Consider the following 21,286-nt stretch of genomic DNA (forward strand, 5'->3'; position numbering starts at 1 on the left):
GGGTTTTTATAGAGGTTGGGGAGGTATTTTAAGGGTATAATGGGGTGAGGGATGAGAATAGTGGATAATGACATGGGTTTTAGAGGGAAATAATGTGAAATTTGAGATGAAAATGAAGGTAATTTTGTAATGAGGGAAATGGGTTGTGTTTTAACCCAAATGGTTTGGATCTTACCCAAATCCATTTGGGTAGAGTGTTTGGTGGGGTGAGATAGGTGATTGTTGATAGGAGGAATGGTGGTGTAAGGAAGTTGTTTGGAGAAGGAGTGTTGAGATGGTTGAAGAGGTAAGGTGTTTGATTTGGGGGGGATGGGTAGTGATTGGTTTGATTTTGAGAGGATTGAAGGGATGATGACATGTGATAAATGGAGAGATGAAGAGATGGGTTGATTGGTGATGGTGGTTGGTTGATTAGAGAGAAGAGTGTGGGGGTGATGGTGGGAGGTATGGGTTGAGGTGATTTTGTGGGAGTGTTTTAAGGAAGTGATGGTCGAGGTGTGGGAGATATGGGTTGTGATGTGGGTGGTTAATAGTGTTAGAGAATGGGGAATAGGTTAGAGTGTGTAGGGTATGGATTGTGATGTAGTTGTTTGGATGAGGAGAGTATGGGTCCTAGGTTAGGTTAGGGTAGGATTATGGTTGAGTGTGATTTTTGGAGGAAGTGATGGAGTTGGTTGATTAGATGAGGGAGGTAGAAGGGTGTGATGACATGTGTCATTTTGTGTATTGAGTTGGTGATTGGTTTGATGAGATTGATAGGTTGGATTGGGTTTGGGTATTGAATTGAGCTTAGGTTATGAGTTGGGCTTAGGTTGGATTGGGTTTATGATGGATTGGGTTTAGATTGAATTGGATTTATGATGGATTGGGTTTTGGGATGGATTGAGTTTAGGTAGAATAGTATTGGGTTGAATTTAAGGATGTAGGAGAGTTGTGAATTGTGTGGGTCCATGGGCCACATGAGTGGCCTCGGACATTTATTAATGGAAAATGTATTGGGTTTTTGGGGCTTTGGGCTTTAGAGCCCATTCTGATTTTTCAATTTTTTTGAGGCATTTTGCGTAAAGGACCCGCTCAAATTTGGGTGTCTACAATGTTGTTATGCCACGTACAACAAGAGAGAAATATCCCAATCTTATCTATGAGTGTCATGGAAGTCTACTTTCTACTAATGAAAACTCTTCTTATAATTCTATTAGTCTTACATGGCTATGTGATATATTTGGAGATTGTTAAATAGAGAAATTTCTATAAATGAGGTAAATTTAATTTTTTTATTATTATGAAATATTAAATTATATATATAATATATATATATATATATATATATATATATATATATATATATATATATATATATATAATTTATATTATTTATTAATATTATTTTACTTTATATTAAGTACATAATTATACACGTGGATATCTATTGGTATTATGTATGTCATATTATTTTCAGATACATCGGATAATACTATTAATAATAGTTTACTTCATTTATTTAAGTATCTATCTGTTACGTTGTGTTATATTTGGGGTGTCGTCGTTCTTGCATTTTTATATTATTCTCTTAGTAAATTTATAAGGAATGAGGAGAAGTGACCATCGAGATTTATGGGATGTACATCGTTATTACAAGTATAGATATAAAAACGATTATTAATAGGTAGACCCATACTTACGAGGGACAATATTTCATTCCCTCAAATGGGTAGATAAATGACGCATAATATGACATACATTGGTGATCCAAATCATAGTGTGTTACTATAGTGGACCGAGCTGAATTTTCTTCTTCCCTCTATAATAAATATAAATACTTTTAATTTATATGTTTAATTAAAATGTTATTATGATATTTCCTCTTATTATTTATTTATTCTTTTTTATATTGTATGGAATCCATATCTTCATATTATAAATACAGATATAGAGATTATACGTACAACTCGTAATCTAAGCCTGCATTGATCTTAAGATTGGATATCACATGCAGATCAGTCAATGTGATTATATTTCAGTACATATTGATCAGGATGATGAAATGGTGCGTGCAAATCTCGGGACATGTTATTTTTCATTTTTGTTAGGTCTCCGTTATGACATGCACTCACCATTTTCTCTTTTAGAGGCATATCATGCATAGTACTTACAAACTCTATAGACTTTACATCTTCAGTCATCTCATCCTGCATATGATTATTAGACGTAATATCTACAGAGTTCACATTTTCAATCATCTCAATTTGCACATTAATATCAGATGCAATACCCATAGATTCCACAAAGTCCATTATGAGTCATCTAAAGTCCATTATGAGTCATCTCAACTCCAATCTACTGAAGTATTAGGTGTTATTTTACCTAGACGTATTCCAAGAAGAAACATGTCTAAAAAATCTGCTCTAGAGTTATTAAAAGGTGATTGTAGTCGAGGCCAACACTGTCGTTATTAGTGATTTATTACGTTATATATTATGATTTATTGTTTGTTTCTCATGTGATTAAGTTTAGATTCAAAATATTTGCCACGTGAACTACATTTTTAAATTTGAAATATTATTGTTGTTTATCACGTAATAAACATTAAATTTAAAGTATTTGTCACGTGAACTAAATTTTTATATTCGAAATATTTGTCACGTGAGCTACATTTTTAGATTCGAAATTCACAAACCAATTATTTGCTACGTTATTTATTTATTAAATAAAATAATATAATTAAATTTAAAATATTCAATCACGTGATTAAGTTTAAATTTAAAATATTTGCCACGTGAACTACATTTTTATATTCAAAATATTTGTCATTTGAGCTACATTTTTAGATTCGAAATTCATAAACCAGTTATTTGTCACGTTATTTATTTGTTAAATAAAATAACATAATTAAAGTAAAAGATATTTAATATTTACATTCGAGATTCGTTGCATAATCTGACAACTACGTTCTTAGATTTTTACGAATCAAATCATTATTTTCATACGTACATATTACATCTCAACTTACAAATTGACATATTAAATTAAATACAAATATTTAAAAAAAATAAAAAAAATTATAATTATAATCAAATAAATTTCTACATAGTGTCTAATATTTTCGTAACGACTACTATTTAATAATCGCACATTTTGATCGTTAGTCATACTTCTGTTTACCATTGGACGATCAGATTGGTGTTGAGTCATAGACGACAAAGTTTTTTTTCTCGTTAAGGATGATTTTTTAACAAATATGGAGTATGAATATATTTCATAGAAGTTGCATAACACTGTCTATATCTTTTAATATTAAATTCGTTAGAAAAAAATTGATATTTATCCTATATTTTTATATTGCATACTTTGATTGCATGTTGGCATTGAATAAGTGTTTAAGCTATTCGTCACATGTGCAATATCTATTATCCATTTGAAATACATGCATTTTTTATTTTACACGATCGTATACTTTAAATCTCATATCATTAATAGTTAAAATTTTATAATTAATAACTTTTTATATTCATTTTCAAATTTTATTTTCTATCCTTAAAACTAATTAAGAATTTTAAATAAGATTCTTTAATTTACGTCTATTATGTAATTAAATTATTTTACACCTAATACCTTTTAATAATCTGGTTATTGATTTTATACGCAATTTTAATATCCATAAATTATAACTTTCATTTTCATTTAATCTTATAATTGTAAAATAAGATATTGGAGAATGACTTACTGTCAAATGGATTAATGTATGTGTTAGATCTTCCTCTAATATTATCTAATTATATATTTTAATATTTTCTCTTTTAATCAATTCTAATTTTATTTTATAGTTAATTCCAGTTTAAGTTTTAACTAATTTTTCTAAAAGTTTACAAAATAAATCTGATTTATAAATTATTTTTAAATTTACTTAAAAATGTCGTATGCAAAAAAATGAAATGATGAATGAAAACATTTATTAATTACAAATATTATTTCTTTTTATTTATCTGAAATAAATGAAATTTTATTAAAATCATAAAATTTAAATAACATTTCAAAATAATTTGAAAATCATTATCAAATTATTTTTATTTTCTTGTTCAACTATTCCATATGCAATTGAAAAAATACCATAATTTAGTTCGTAAGTAACCGCAACAAGTAGTATACCTTAATATTTATATTTGAAGAATGTACCATTTAATCCTACAATAGGTAAACATCAAATTTTAAAATTATCTATACATTTTAAAAAAATATATAAAAAAAACGTTGAAATGATTATTTTGAGTAATTTAAAAAAAAATAAAAACTTCTCAGATTTATTTCTAAATAGTTTGACTATAATATTTAATATTTTTATATGCCTCAACTTCACAATCATGTATTTCACGATTGACTTTTTCTCTTTGCTTTTCAAGTTTTCATATACGTGATAGATACATAATATTTATCTCTAATATCAGTCACTATAAATTGAAATTGATTATTCTTTACGCAAGTTAAAATTTTATCTTCTATACAGTTATTACTAGTTCAAGGATGAGTTCATGAGTCCATTGTACCATACATGTATGGTTTGTGTTAAATTTACGTATAGTAAATAAATCACCATTTGTAAATTATATATATATATACACTAATCATAATTTAGAACATCGCATTTAACTATAATTTTTTCTTTATTATTAAAAATATATTTCATTATAAAATTGTTAGTAATAATTAAATAAATTATTTTTATTTTCTTGTTCAACTATTCCATATGCAATTGAAAAAATACCATAATTTAGTTCGTAAGTAACCGCAACAAGTAGTATACCTTAATATTTATATTTGAAGAATGTACCATTTAATCCTACAATAGGTAAACATCAAATTTTAAAATTATCTATACATTTTAAAAAAATATATAAAAAAAACGTTGAAATGATTATTTTGAGTAATTTAAAAAAAAATAAAAACTTCTCAGATTTATTTCTAAATAGTTTGACTATAATATTTAATATTTTTATATGCCTCAACTTCACAATCATGTATTTCACGATTGACTTTTTCTCTTTGCTTTTCAAGTTTTCATATACGTGATAGATACATAATATTTATCTCTAATATCAGTCACTATAAATTGAAATTGATTATTCTTTACGCAAGTTAAAATTTTATCTTCTATACAGTTATTACTAGTTCAAGGATGAGTTCATGAGTCCATTGTACCATACATGTATGGTTTGTGTTAAATTTACGTATAGTAAATAAATCACCATTTGTAAATTATATATATATATACACTAATCATAATTTAGAACATCGCATTTAACTATAATTTTTTCTTTATTATTAAAAATATATTTCATTATAAAATTGTTAGTAATAATTAAATAAATTATTTTTTTATTAATTTAATTACATTATTAAAAATGTTACCAATATAAATATCGAATATATTTTCATCATCGTTAGATGAGGAACTCAAATTATTATCAACAAATTCATCTACATCACTTATCTGAATCATTTTGTGTTACAACATTACATTGATTTGTATTGTACGTAATATTATGATTTATATCAGTATTTTGATATTGATTTGTTGAGTTACGCTCACCTGGACCATAATTTTATTGATACATTATAAAATTTTCATGTTAAATCACAAAAATAATTATACTTTATAAACTTTGATTATAATTTAATATATATTCTCAAGTTCCTTGATAAAAAATATCAACTAAAATATTTTCATTATCTAAATTAATATCTGACCTTATTAAAAATTATCGTTGAATATTGTAGATTGAAATAATAAGAACTTTTAATTCCGTATAAGTAATTTATGATGAAGTTGATAAAAATAACGTATTTCCACCAATATACGTGATACCTTCAACATAACCTTCATATCATCAAATAATTACTCTAGAAGACATCTACAATGTAAACTGTGAAAGAATAAAAATAGTGAAAATTATGAGTGAAAGAATAATATTGCAAGATATGTATATATATACACATAGTTCAACGATCGAAAAAAAATGACTAAATAACTATCAATAAAAATGACTAATTAATGGTCAAATAATTTAAATTTAAAAATTTACCCTTAAAGGGTTGAAATTGTGTATTTTTTAAACTACTAAAATTCAAATAAATTTCGGTACAAAATTTTTTGGCCCTTAAATGGTCGAAAATCTTCATTTTTTATTTTAAATCATATTTTCGGCCCTTAAAGAGCTGAAAATGATTCCTATCGATAATTTTGTAAAAATTAGATTTTTTTTTGTGAATTAATTTTTTAAAAATAATTTTTTCCTTTTGAAAATTAATTAAATTAACTAAAAAAATGTCTACATTGAAAAATATTTAAGAAGAATGAATCCACTTAAGATAATTAATTTATTTTCAAATTCTTTTTAGATAAATCAAATCAAGTTGCAAAGATTCTTAATTCAGAGGACTTAATAATAATAAATTAAATAATTAAAACCTGAAATTACCTAATTTTTTTTTCATTTTAATAGTTTTATAACCTAATAATTCAACATCACAATGAGCATCTGATATAAATGAGTTGCACCTAATTAGTAACGGATCACGTCGAGATGAAGGATATGAGAAATAAATCGAGACTACTAAATAAATAATAATTAAAAGAGAAATCTAAATAATAAAAATATTAATTACTATAATAATAAATTAAAATTAAATAATAACCTTGGCTTAATCAATCTCACTAGATTGGGAGATTAGTCAAGATTCATTATAGAAATTAACAAATAACATAGCATCAAAATATACTTAAACTTTTATTGATATTTTGAATTAACTTGAAAAATGTGTCTTCTAACTGCACAATATATATTCTAATTGTAGAAAAATAAGTTAAAATCTAAAAATATAAAAAGATAAGAAAAAGAAAAGAGAAAGTGTCAAAAATTTAAGAAACTTATCTTTTTATAAACAAAAATAAGGATTGCTTTGCTAATATGTTTTCATCATTTTTTTGTCTGAATTTGATATTCTATGGTGAAATAGAAATAAGTTCTCCCGTCAGTTATAGTTCTAATTCCCTTAGAGTCTTTGACTTGTTACGTGTTTTTTTATCAATTCGAAGCTTAAATGAGCTTTTCGACATGAATTATGAATTTATTTTTCTCTAAATCAATTTGTTAACCTAAAATTTTTACATTTTTTTGATAAGTCAGTCAAAAGTTATGGGCAAAACAGTATGATATAATAGATTTAAAATTTGATTTTATCAATCGATGACCATCAAATCTCTTGGACCATGTTTTTACTTTAACTTTAGTCTTTTTTCACTATTTAATTATTCAATTATCATCTATTTAGTTCAAAAGAAATTGACATATAATTAAATACTCAAAATTTGTGAAAGTACATGCAATTTAGTTAATTAAATACATGCATAATAGTTAATTCATCATAGGTTATATTTATTGACTAAATTGCATGTATTTTCATGCTAAAATTAAAAAATACAATTAAATGTTCTATAAAATAATGAAAATACATCTTTTTATGCAGTTAACACTATATGTACCCAATTTTACTATAATACCCCGAATTTTTAACTCGTATCTCAAAGAAATCAAATGGTGATATTTTTAGAAAAATTCTGAAATAAGGACTTAAAGTAAAATACTCGAATATTGTTATGTTCATTTTCAGGGAAAATCAACTTCACCATTAGATTCAAAAAGGTCAAAATATATATTGTAACCTATAAGCAAATTCAAATTTGAGTTCGGATGAAAACAATTTAGAATCCTTGAATTTCGTATTAAGTGGGACCTAAAATAGTAAAACTTTACTAGAGCGAGAATCAGAATAATTCTACTGCACCATTAGGTCCGCAACAAAAAAATACTCAAAATGGAATACTCATTCGTCATTTTTCGAGTTCAAATAGTTAAGCTACTGTCAAAACTAGAAATAATGGGAAAATTACAAAGATACCCTCAGCCATTTTCTATTTTAAAAAAAAGTTGGCTTTCTTTTAATTCGTTCTCTTCTTCTCGAAAGAACAAAACACTAACGCACTCTTAACCTAAGGGTTTTAATCCATTTATGTCAAATTCTAGTGCAAACGAAGCCGAGTTAAATCTCGACGAAGAAAGCAAAGTTGTCGACTATGACGAGAGCTACAACCTCACCATCTTTGTTTTCTCATTCTCGTTTGTTTTCCCAATATTTCATAAAAAATCAGTCGTGTAGTTTGAATGAACCTCAACACACTCCATCCGAAGGCTTTATCGAGTGAGGAGTTAGGTATATCTTTATTGTAAAAGAGAATGAGAGCGCCATCGTTAGATACTTTGCAAACCCTCTCTCATTTTGCATCCAAATCTGCCCAATCTCGACTCTCATACCATCCAACCTTGATTTGTAGTCATAGCTTATCACCCTTGGCGTCCACGAACTTCGGTAGGAGACTTTCACTTCCTATTGGTAACCATAGTTTTTGAAATATGCATTTAGAAAATTTTATCGAACATGTATTGAGTTTATAAATCGTAGAAATATTTATTTGATTTGCATCCATGTTAGAAATAGAGTTTTGATATGTTTTTATCAAGTTTAAAAGTTAAATTCGTGGGTAGGTCGAAGGATCCGAAGAACGAAAAAAAACCCGAAAAATGGATCAAAAAATCGACAGTTCGTGAAATTGTTCAGTACTGTCGGCAGAAGCTGGCAGTGCCATCGACAGCCACCATCAAAATTTTTGATTAAAACAAACTTCTGACTATTGAGTTGCTCTCTTCATGACTTCTACATGTTTCCTTACCTTTTATTTCATTTAAAATGTTGAAGTAATTGTCCTCTTTAATTTTTATTTTTCATTTACTTTAAGTTCTTTAATGAAATTAAATTTAACCCCTCATTTCTGAACAATGGGGATGGTTTCGATATCCAAATCTTGCATAATCAAAATCCGAATTTTGGTTTCACGAATAAAACGTAAAATTTGACATTTTCGACAAAATTTCAAAAGTTAATATCTTTCACGTTACTTTGAATTAAGCTATAAAAATTACATGATGTTGAATCTCGTATTCAATGCTTTCATTTTCAAAAATCCATTTTTAATTTCAAAAATTTTGAAAATCAAGTTTATGACACTTAGCCAAAATTTTACCAACTTTTTTAATTTTGGCAGTTTGACTTTGCGTACTTATTAGACCCTATTTTAATAAAATTTTGATAATTTTTCAATTGGATGATCAAAATGAAATTGAAAACTTGAAAAGAAAGGTTTGGTTTGAAAAGTTGAGAAGTAAAAACATCGAAAAATAGATAAAACGGTATAATGTCAAAATCACACCCGAGGGGTGATGTCTACATTTTACAATGATGTGTTATGTGTAGATTGGTGAAGGATATCCAAGGATAATAATTGGTTGCATGTTTATTTAAATTATATTAGCGTAGAAGCTCTAAGTTTTGTTATTTATTTTAGGCTGGATGACCACAATTGCATGGTAGGAAACTGGATATTCATTTTCAACCTTATATGGTTAATTTCTTTTTTGTTTTCAAATGAAAATTATATATATATATATATATATATATATGGGGGCGGTTCAAGGGCCATATGAGAAAACATATGAAAAAAATTTCATTTTTCAAAATAAGAGTTAGAGATTTTGGATTGAGCTGATTTTTTGCAAGGATGGTCACTATGATGAAAAGATCATCCTCACAAAAAATCAGCTCAATCAGAAACTTCTAAATCCATCAAAAGTGATTTACAAATTAGTGATAAAAATTGGTAAAAAATCGACGGCCTACATTCTAAATCACTTTTAATGGGGTTAGAAGTTTCAGATTGGGCTGATTTTTTTTTGGATGATCTTCCCATCATAGAGATCATCCTCACAAAAAATCAGCTCAATCCAAAATTTCTAACCCATATTTTAAAATTTTATTAAAAACGAAAGTTATTACATATGTTTTCTCATATGGCCCTTGAACCTGACCCTATATATATATATAATATATATATATATATATTATATATATATATATATATTATATATATATATATATATATATATATGTAACTATTTAGTGAGTTGTTAAAGAGTCTGTGAATACTTAAAGGGATAGTGCGTCATATCATCTATAGTGGTATATTATCTTGGGATATACGGTAGGGACCACCAAGCTCATACGTGGTATGAGACGCATATGGGAGTGAAGTCACAACTGGAATCCCGATCCATTTATTTCTATCTTTACCAGTGAACTTGTATTGTAAAAGTGGTCGTATATAAATGGAATTACATATTTGGGAATCACATGCACGCCTGATTAGTTAGTGATCACTAACAATCTAGTAGTCAGTCAAATATTTTGACACATCGAAAAAAGATCCATTGCTTACGGTCGCGTCAAACGGCCAGCTTAAACAAGATAAATGGTCCCGTAAGTGTGGTAAACAACGATCAATTACAAAATCAGAAATTAGTACTTTATTTTGGAATATCATCTCCCGACTGAGAGCTATCTAGTCGTGAATTATAACTCTCTAATTTTACTATTCCACCATTGTGTAATATGTATCTGTTGTTCTATTTTAAATTATAAACTGCAAAACATGTTTACTACTTTAATGTTGTCAATTATATTTGTATAAAAATGAAAATGTATAGTGAGTATTGATGACTGATGTTATGCGGACTTTTACACTGTTTAATTGCTCATCCCTGGCTATATGTACCAGTTAATCGTAGTTTAATTTGTAAAAACTTTGCATGTTTTGAAATTACATAATAAGATTACTTGATTACGTTAGATGAGATTATTAGTAGGAATTGCTTGTGGACTAACTGGGTAACCATTGTTACTCACAATTTTCTTTCTATTTTTTTTTAGTTTCAGAACTTGTAGTTACTGAGACAAGCACAGAATCAGCAAGTGAGGAGTACTTGATTGGATAAATCGACAACCAGAGTCAGTTGCATGGTGAGTACTGGGACTACACCCTTTAGTGGGGTCAGTTTCGTCGAGGATGTATATAGATTTTGGGATTGAGTATTAGGATCATGTTAAAGTAAGAGCATTTTTATGATCTTGTATATTGTAAACTTCCGCACTCTGATTTACTCACATGTTGGATATAGTTAGCCTTCCGCTGCTATTTTCGTGTTTGCATTTTTATATACAGGATTTGTTATATGTTGGATATTCAGGTTTTCGAGTTTGTGGAACGCTAACATAAACAGAGGGAGCCATGTCCAAATTTCGAGGTGCCACCTAGTATATTGAGGTTTGACTTTAAGATCGGTGATCGACTGCAATTGATCATAGTGACAAGTCAAATTACACAAGTATTTTTCAACTTATTTATGAACCCTAAGTTGAAAAAAAATACTCACAAAACTTCGGGATAAAACAAAACACTTTGCAAAGAAAAAAAATTCAATTTTTTATTCTTTCTTGAAAATTACAAAAATGTCACTTTTTAAATCCACATCCACCTTCCACGTTAAACACCTAAAACAATTCAATCGTCTTTTAGCCCTCCAATATTTAAGATTTCATGAGATAGTCATGATCATAATCGCCATCATTTTGTACCTATCTTCAAGGATAAATTCATGTTCCTTATCACTTACTAGAACCCAATTACAATATGATTGAACGTGTTTGCATGGTCTTACTAGAACATGTTCTCATAGTTTTATTAGAATATGTCAAGGTTCGACATTGACCTCGTGATTCAACGTTTACCTATTCTTCCTAATGCAAATCCTATCAAATAAAAACTCTAAAAGTTGAAACTAGAATGGACTCTCAAATTAAAAGATGAGGCCACAAACTACATTCAAGCACGATTTTTAACAATTTCTACTTATCCATAATGGCTCGCGAATATGGTGCGGGTACCAAAGAAGATGGCAAGGTCAAGATATGTGTTGACTACAGAGACTTGAACAGGGCTAGTCCAAAAAATTATTTCTTGCTTCCACACATCATTACTCATCGATAACACAACAGTACAAGACATATATTTCATTTATGGATAAATTATTTCGATACAATCATATTAAGATTGTAGAAAAATAGTAAGAGAAGATAATCTTCACCACACCTTGGGGCATTTTTCACTATACAGTTATGTCATTTGGTTTGAAGAATATCGGGATAACCTATTAACAAACCATGAAAGTGTTATTTCACGATATGATCCACAAGGAAATTGAAGTTTATGTAGATAACATGATTGCTAAATCCAACTCAGAAGAAAATTACCTCGTCAACTTATGCAAGATATTCAACTATTTGAGGAAATACAATTTAAGGTTTAATCCTTCAAAGTAAATATATGGGACAACTCTATTAGGCCTTATTATCAGTAGAAGAGTAATTAGAGTAGATCCGTTTAAAGTAAGAGTAATTATCGAGATATCAACACCCATTACAAAAAAAGAGATAAAAGTTTTCTTGAGAAAGATTCAGTACATTAGTAGGTTCATTGCACAATGGATTGTTATCTATGAACCCATCTTCAAACTAATTAAAAGAATAAATCTTTAAAGTGGAACAATGACTGCAAAAAAACGTTTGACAAAATTAGACATATTTTTTAACAAACTAGTTCTAGTTTCACCTACACCAGGCATACTTCTATTAATGTATCTATCAATACTGAAAACATCTATGGGTTGCATACTAGGGCAGCATGATGAAACCGATCGTGAGAAAATGAGAATTTATTATCTCAATAAAAAAATTAACGGATTACGAGATAATCCCTTCTGAAAAAACATATAGTGCTTTAGTTTGGGTATCTCAAAGATTGTAATACTGTTTGCTTAGCAACAAGACGATGGTTATTGCTAGAATGGATCCATTGAAGTACTTGTTCAAAAAACTCGCACTCATTGGTCGCTCTGCCAAGTGACAACTCTTGTTAGCAGAATTCGAAATCTAATACATTACTCACAAGGTAATTAATGGGCAGGTCATTGCAGATCATCTAGTAGAGCAATTTATTCCAGATTATGAAACATTAAAGACTAATTTCCCATATGAGGGAATTCTATTTGTAGAAAAAGAAGTAAAGGAAGATGGGGACGAACAATGTTAGAAATTGTAATTTAATCATGCGATCAATCCGAAAGGTAATACAATCAGGGTAGTCATGTTCAAGCTAAATGGATCGTATGTGCCCATAACAATTAAGCTATGTTTCCAATGCATGAACAATGAACTAGAGTATGAGGCATGCATAATGGGTCTCAAGGCACAAATAAAGTTGGAATTCGAAGAGATTGATGTGTTTGGAGAGTCAAGTTTAGTTTCTACAAAACTAATATCGTATCACGAATATATTGAAAAGTTGAGTTAAACTTCTCTCGTATCATTTTCAGTTACATGTCAAAGGTTAAAAATTAGTTTATAGATGCGCTTTCAACTTTAGCTTTTATGATCAAGATTTTTAGGGAAACAACCATTAATCCCTTGAAAATAGGGATTCAAGACAAGTTAGTCTATTGCTTACCAATCGAGACAGAGCACGTAAAAGTAGAAAGTCATTCATTCTTTGATATTAAATCTTATCTTGAAGATAGAACCTTCCCCCCAAAAGCTACTAAAATAGAGAAGAAAATAATTCAAATACTTGTTAGGTAATTATTTTTAAGTAATGAGATACTTTACAAAAGACCACACCATGAAGTTCTCCATCGATGTGTGGCAAAAGTCGAATGGTGGGAGTCGAAGCGCGTCTCATAGAAGTTGTCCATAGAGGGGTCTACGGTCCTCACATGAAGGGAAACATATTATCGATGAAGATTATGCGAATGACTATTAGTAGTCTATAATGGAGAGTGGCTTATTTTATTAAGTTAAGAAATATCACACATGTCAGATTTGTACCAATAGAATTAATCCACTACCAAATGACTTCAACAGTATGTCATCACCATGTACGTTCTTACTCTGAGTCATGAAGGTCATTGGTTTGTTCAACTAAAAAGCATGATTCGACCACTCCAATTAGGGTTTTGCATGGTTTTTTTGTTAAAATGACAATGATGTAAATTTCTACCCATTTGAGGGATTAAACGATACGAGTGTATCTAGTGGGGTGTTATGGTCCTATAGCACACGTGGCTAACCCTTTCTGATATTTAATCTTTCCTCTAATATTATAAAGTAAAATTTTGAGTAGATATTATATGTACTATAGACACCCCAATTTTAAAAGGGCCCCATTCGAAAATGACTCAAAAAAATATATTTTTTTGTCAAAAAATCGTCAACAGGCTTAAGGACTCAAATCTTCAAAATTTAACATTTTTGTTCAAATCAAAAGCCCTAAAACTCTCAATAGTCCTATGGCCACACAATAAGACTATCCTAATTCCTAAACCCCATCATTTTCTCAACCTATCATCATTCTAATCCTCCCCTAAAAATCCTGCAAAACCTAAAACTCCTAAGTCCAAGGTCTTCTCAAAACCTTACCAATCCTAAGCCCAATATACAAAAAAGGCTTACCTTAAATCAAATCTCTACCCAAGCCCAAAACCATACCTATATCCACAATCTTAAATAATCACTACACAAAATCAATGATCATCAAAAGGGACACATTCACCCTTACAACCAATCTCCCTAAAGAAATCATTCTCATTACCACATCATTATTTCCATATCATATCGCATACCACCACCTAACCTCATTACATTTTGCTCAAAACACCCCACAAGTAATCTATATACCCCCCATACCCCTTCTTCTTAATCAACTCACATAATACACACCCCATACCTCTTTAGTCATGTGTCATTACTCCTACACCCTCCTAAAATATCAACAACTACCCCCTTTATATAACGATTCTTCCAACCAATACCCACACCCCTTAACCTCACCTAACACTCAACCCAAATAGGTCAAACAATCCATTTCAACATATTTTACCAAGTTTACCCTCTCCTAACCACAAATTCCCTATAGTTTATTCACAAATCTCAAGTCATTTATCACATTTTTTTTATTTTCACCCTGTAGATACCCAATTTTGACCAGGCCTTCGATGCAAAATGCCCTAAAATCCATAAAAATTGGAATAAGTCCTAAAGCCCAAACCTTCAAAAATCCTTATTTTTCTTTCAATAAATAGTCAAAACACTACCACGTGGCCCATGGACCTAAACCTACCCCACCACTCTACACTTCTCAACCTACATCAACCCATCATCAATTACTATCCAATAAACTACCCAACTATCCTACCCAAACCCAACCTACCATCTAAGCCCAACTCAATTCAACCCATTACCCACGTGGCCCATGGACCAAAGACCCATTACCACCTAAGCCCACTAATTTTCAATTCAACCACAACACAATTCAACTCAACCCAAATCCATTCAACTTACCACCTGAGCCCATTAATTCTCAATCCAACCACAATCCAACTCAACTCAATCCAAACCCATTCAACTTACCACCTAAGCCCACTAATTCTCAATCCAACCCAAACACAACCTACCACCTAAGCCCAAGCCCAACTCTCAACCCAACCCAATATCACAACCAATCAACATGATCATCAATGTAAGACACATGTCACGATCTTAACTCACCTTCCTCATCCCACTACTCATCCCATCACCTTTTCTCTAAACATCATCTACCCACACCTCCAACTCATACTTCCCTCTAACATATCATCATCATTCCCTACAAAACCCCATTCTCTAAAATCAAACACTTACAACCTACACCTCTCCATAATCTACCCTTATTATTTCCTATAAACCTCTATCAAATACTTACAACCTACACCCCCAATCTACCCTTATCATTCCCTATAAACCTCATTCTCTCAAATCAAACATCTCCAACGTATACCTTCCTTTAACCGATCATTATTAAATCCACACCCTTCCTCTCAAATCAAACACTCATTATCTCCTATCAACTCATCTAAACCTCTAATCTACACACATATTGACACATATCACCATCTCCCTTACCCTTCCAAAAATCTAATTAATTACCCACTTATACAACTCATTCTTTTAATTAAAATCACATCCCTTCAACTCACTAAACACTCAACCACCATCTTACACTACATTCTTTCAATCATCATTAATTTCATTCCACCTAATACTCAACCCAAATGGGTTGAAAGATCCAACTCATTTTGAGTTAAATAACCCATCTAACCCCCCTTACACAAATGCCCATCCATCCCCTTCAATTTACATATACCCCTAACCATTTTACTCATTCTTATCAATCAATCCCATTTTACCCCTAAAAATATTCTCTAAATCCTATAAAAACCCTCCCATTCTCAACTAAAAAAAAAAGCTAATGAAAAATTAAGAAAAAATATACACTCAACTCTCATCTCTCTACTCTTAACTCTCTTTTACTCTATTCTCACATTACCTTTAAAAAAAGACATTTTCGTACTTTATTAAGGACTCAAGAATGACTTAAGAAGAAAATAAGGAAAGAAACTAAGGCTTCAAGGTAGAGTCAAAGGATACACCCCCCATCTCTCTCTACCCTTTTCATATCCCTCTTCTACTATACTCTTCCTTACTTTAATTTTTATTTTAGATAGCCCCTAAGATGTAATGTTTCCCCTCCTTTATCTTCGGTGGATTAAACTTCGGTTTGATCAAAAGTATAAGGGTTGTAACCATCTTCAAAACAAAATCAATTTTTGAACCTCTTAAATCATTTTAAAGTAACCGATTTTTGAGTCCTTCTCGACTAATAAGAATGCACCCGTAACCGAAGCCAACACTTTTAAAAATGTGTTATTCACAAAGCTAAGGATCTATAAGGATTATCTCCTTTAATGGGATGATCCTATAATCAAGCTAAAAATAAATCCTTACTTAGGGTACAAGTTATCGACACATGACACTTATTTTATTTTACATTTTTATCAAAAAAAATAGCCAAGTTAAGTTGAGGTTACCACCACTTGGTGGGGAGAAAAGGGTGTCTAATACCTTTCCTTTTCTCCAATCGAACCGCTTACCCTGATCTCAAGTTGATTAGTACTTTATCCGAGCGAGAGTCACAAAACGCCAAAAATGGTAATTTTTCAAAAGTGTACATCGGGTGACCATTCACACCCTCTTACAAAATGAATGGTAGTGACTCCAAACCTTCGTAGAAGTGGACTCGTAATCAAGAATCACACATCTACACACCCCATTCTACCCTTAAAAAATTCTTAAAAATCTATAAAAGCCTAACCCTCTCACAAACCCTGAAAGACTTGAACCATCTATCAAACATCAACACTCTCACCTCACACGCTCTCAAACCCTCTCAAATGTCTAAAAATTCTCCTCAATCTCACTTAACTTTCTTTATTTATCTTTTTCAAAAATCTAACACAAATACATTATCAAGAATAAGAATACCAAGAATTCAAAAAGAAAAATAAGTCCAAGTTTCAAGGTAGGTGTAGGAAATAATTTCTCTCTCTTCCCTTCTTTATCTTCTCCTAATTTTTTTATTTCATTTCTTCATATTTTAATTTTTTTGGAGATCTATCTCTATAAAAATGTAAGTACATGAGGCCTAGATGGTAATGAAGTCCCTCTCATAATAAGATAACCCCTGGGATTTAGGCCCAAAACAAAACCCTTCTAAGTTTGAGGGCACACTTTTTTTTTTCTCTTCCAATTTTCTCTCTTAGAGTTTATAAAAATGAAAAATAATTATTTTTAAAAATTACCACCTATGGTAGAAGGAATAGGGTGCCTACACATTCCCTATCTCTTAACATGGACCCCCTCATCTAGATCTTAGGTAGATCAATGTCCCTTATCTGTACGAGGGACACTACAAATAAAAATGATTTTTCAAAACTATCTTTTGGGTGTCCATTCACACTCTATTCTAAAAAATAATGGTGGTGACTCTAAATCCAAGTAGTAAAGATCTTCGAAAATGAAAATCTCATGTCTACATGTACATTATGAATTTACTTTGGAATCCCCTATATAAGGAAAATTTCATTAATAGAAATGGGTTAGGTGTGAGTCGAATGAAGCATATATATATATATTATATATATATATATATATATATATATATATATATATGTATCCTTATCCAATTATATATCCGGTTATTCATATTCAATTTTACGCCCACTTTTGATAAGGATATCCATATCCAACTTCTTATCAAAATTTTTTAAGGAAATTCGTATCCAACTTGTACAAAATTTTCATATAGATATTCAAGTCAAATATATATATACCTCATTATGAAAATGATGGAAGAACTAGGGATGCAACTCGGTTTCGTTGGATTTGCGGCTGACTTGGAACTGAAGTGACATAAATCGGTTTCACAAAATGAGAACCAGAACATAACCATAACCGAACTGAAATGTCAATAAAATAGAGCTAAGGTCAATTTGGTTACATTTTGTGGGTTGCCAAATCTTATTAACCTTCTTGGAAGGGAAATATTTTTATTTGAAATAAAATAAAATATATAGATAAGGGTTATGTTGGACGTCCTACTATTAGCCATATGTGTTTTGTCCTACATGGGTTAGAAGTTTTGGAATGGGCTGATCTTTTTGCTAAGATTATTTTTATTGTGAGGATATCATACTCACCACAAATCAGCCTACTCCACAACTTATAATCCCATCAAAAGTGGTTTATAAAAAAATGGATGGTCTATGATCCTTCAACTTATAAACATGGGGCTAGAAGTTTTGGAATGGGCTGATTTTTGGTGATAATGATCTCCTCACCATAGAGATCATTCTCACAAAAAATCAGCCTAATGTAAAGCTTCTAACCCATGTAGGAAAGAATACGTGGGCAAATAGTATTAGTAGGGTACCGAACATTTCCCAATAAATAATAAATATGAAATTTATATAATAAATCATTAATTTATCCATAAAAAAATACACTAATCTATGTCCTTAGTGCTAAAATAATCCATATTAAATTTATATATATATATATATATATATATATATATATATATATATGGGTCTGGTTTGACAGACAATGTTAAAGAGCCGACTTAGATTCAATGCATTTGTCCTATATGGCTTAAAAGTTTTGGAATGGGCTGATTTTTTGTGAGAAGGATCCATGTGGTGAAGAGATCATCCTCACAAAAAATCATCACAATATGAAACTTCTAACCCCATCAAAAGTTATTTAGACATATAAGACAAATTTCGACTCCCAACATAGGCTTCCTAACGTAGCCCAATGCTATTGATTTGGTTAGATTCTCAATTTGAACCAGAGCAAGTTGCACCTCTAGGAAGAACCATAATTTTGAATTATACATATGTATTATTGTGAACTTACCATATTAAACTTGGATAAACAAAAGATCAGATGCACTTTCATATCCAACCTAAAACAAACTTGAATAAAATTATTATGAATAAATTTATTGGTATTCTTAATATGATAAAAAAAATTGTATCCATACTCGAATAATTTGGGCCAGATGAGTTGGGTAAGTGGATATTATCCATACTCAAATAACTTGATAAGCTCCTCAAGAAGGGCAGGTCAAGTGTTCGAAAACCCCATGAAGCAACGGATTCCTTGGGGCCCCCCTCCAGGGCCTGATTGACCCTCAACACAACCAATTGCACGTAGGACTTTCAGAGGAGGTGGTGCATGTGATCGTGAGATTAGTCTAAACCAAAGGGTGAGGATACCCCCTATAAGAAAAATAATAATAATGTATGTATGTAAATATATGTCGCATGCCCCAATAGACACAAAAATAATTTTAAACAATCTTGGTTGGTTTCAAAAAATAAAGGAATATCTTACAATTTAGAGAGGAACTTAAAGACCCTCTTTTCTTCATGGATCTAATTTCATCATACGAGAAAAAATATAAATTCATCAAATTATTTATAAGATCCCAATAATCATTTTCATTAAAAAAAGACAATTACAAATTAAATTATATGACATCTTGAAGTGATTTTTAAAGTAATCATAAACTGAAATGTCTCAACTTGAGATTCGAGTTACTTGAGTTCAAAAATTATTTAGAATGCCTAAGTTTGTAACTCAAGCACGAGAAAATGAATCGAGAAAAAATATAAAATATGGGGTTAAGAGGTATTTTGGGGAAAATAATTGTGGAAGCTTTTTGGACATTCACCTCTTCAAGATTCGTGTTGGGGTTGATTTGATGTGCAATATCAAATTGGACAACTAGAATGCTTATATTGCACTCTATTTTATGAGGAAACACTTTATGCTATAGTTGGGGTTTGAAGACTATTGACTTTAGACAAGAAGAAGAGAAGAAAATAAGGAAGGATACCCATGCAGTGTCTGCTAAATAAACTCCAATAGTTAAATTAGTAGCAAAAAAGGAAATACAGTAAAGAAACTGAATGATTTTGCAAGTGAAGAAATGACAGAGACAATGAATAGTAGATGGTGGAAAATGTTAGACAAAGGTAAGTAAGATTTAAGACTGAACATTTTCTTTGTCTTTAAAAGGGGTTTATGTAGATCTTTCTACGAGATAGGTGTCACTACACAACTAATCCGGGCAAAAGGTAAGTTACTTGCTAAGTTGGACAAATGGATGGTTGGGATTTGCCCTTGTATTCCTTGTGAATTATGTCCATGTCTAATTAATGTTGTACCTAAGATATTAACAGTGTCTTAATTTATTTAATGAAGGGGGTGGTGAGATTTATTATTTTGGGGATAGTTGTGTTAGGTAATGTCTCATTCCCATCCTTTTTAATAAGTAAAGAGGGATATCACATTTAATGTATGACATAAAGCTCAGAATGCCTTAAATGTTTTGTCCTATCATATTTGGTTTGATAAGACCGAGTTGATGTGATTTATGAGATTATTGGATTTTTTTCGATTATCCAAGCTCCGAACAGTGTTTTGGAAGTTCAAGCAACTTCTTCGGATAGATAGCAAAGAAACATCTAAGCTCATTTATCTTGACCACTTGGGTAGTGAGTTTCGATTCGTGCCACTTTTATCTCTATTTTTGTAGTAATTTATGCTCCTTCCCTTTACAAATTTTTGGGTTTTGAAAGACACTTGTCCAAGGGCACGCCCCATTCATCTTCAGTGCAAAGAGCGATTTGAGGCTTCTAACATAGTGAATGTCTTGTCAAAGTGTTTGACTTCAAAGTTACGCATCTTTCCTTTCTTACGCATGTAGCCGAGCTTGATCATGGCATTTGAGTGCATTGCTAAATCTGAGGACATGTGTCACCATCTAGGTGGGGACAACAATGGTACCCAT

Source organism: Akebia trifoliata, chromosome 1 (genome assembly GCF_017979445.1).
Source record: "Akebia trifoliata isolate Shusen 1 chromosome 1, ASM1797944v1, whole genome shotgun sequence".
NCBI classification, from domain to species: Eukaryota; Viridiplantae; Streptophyta; class Magnoliopsida; order Ranunculales; family Lardizabalaceae; genus Akebia; species Akebia trifoliata.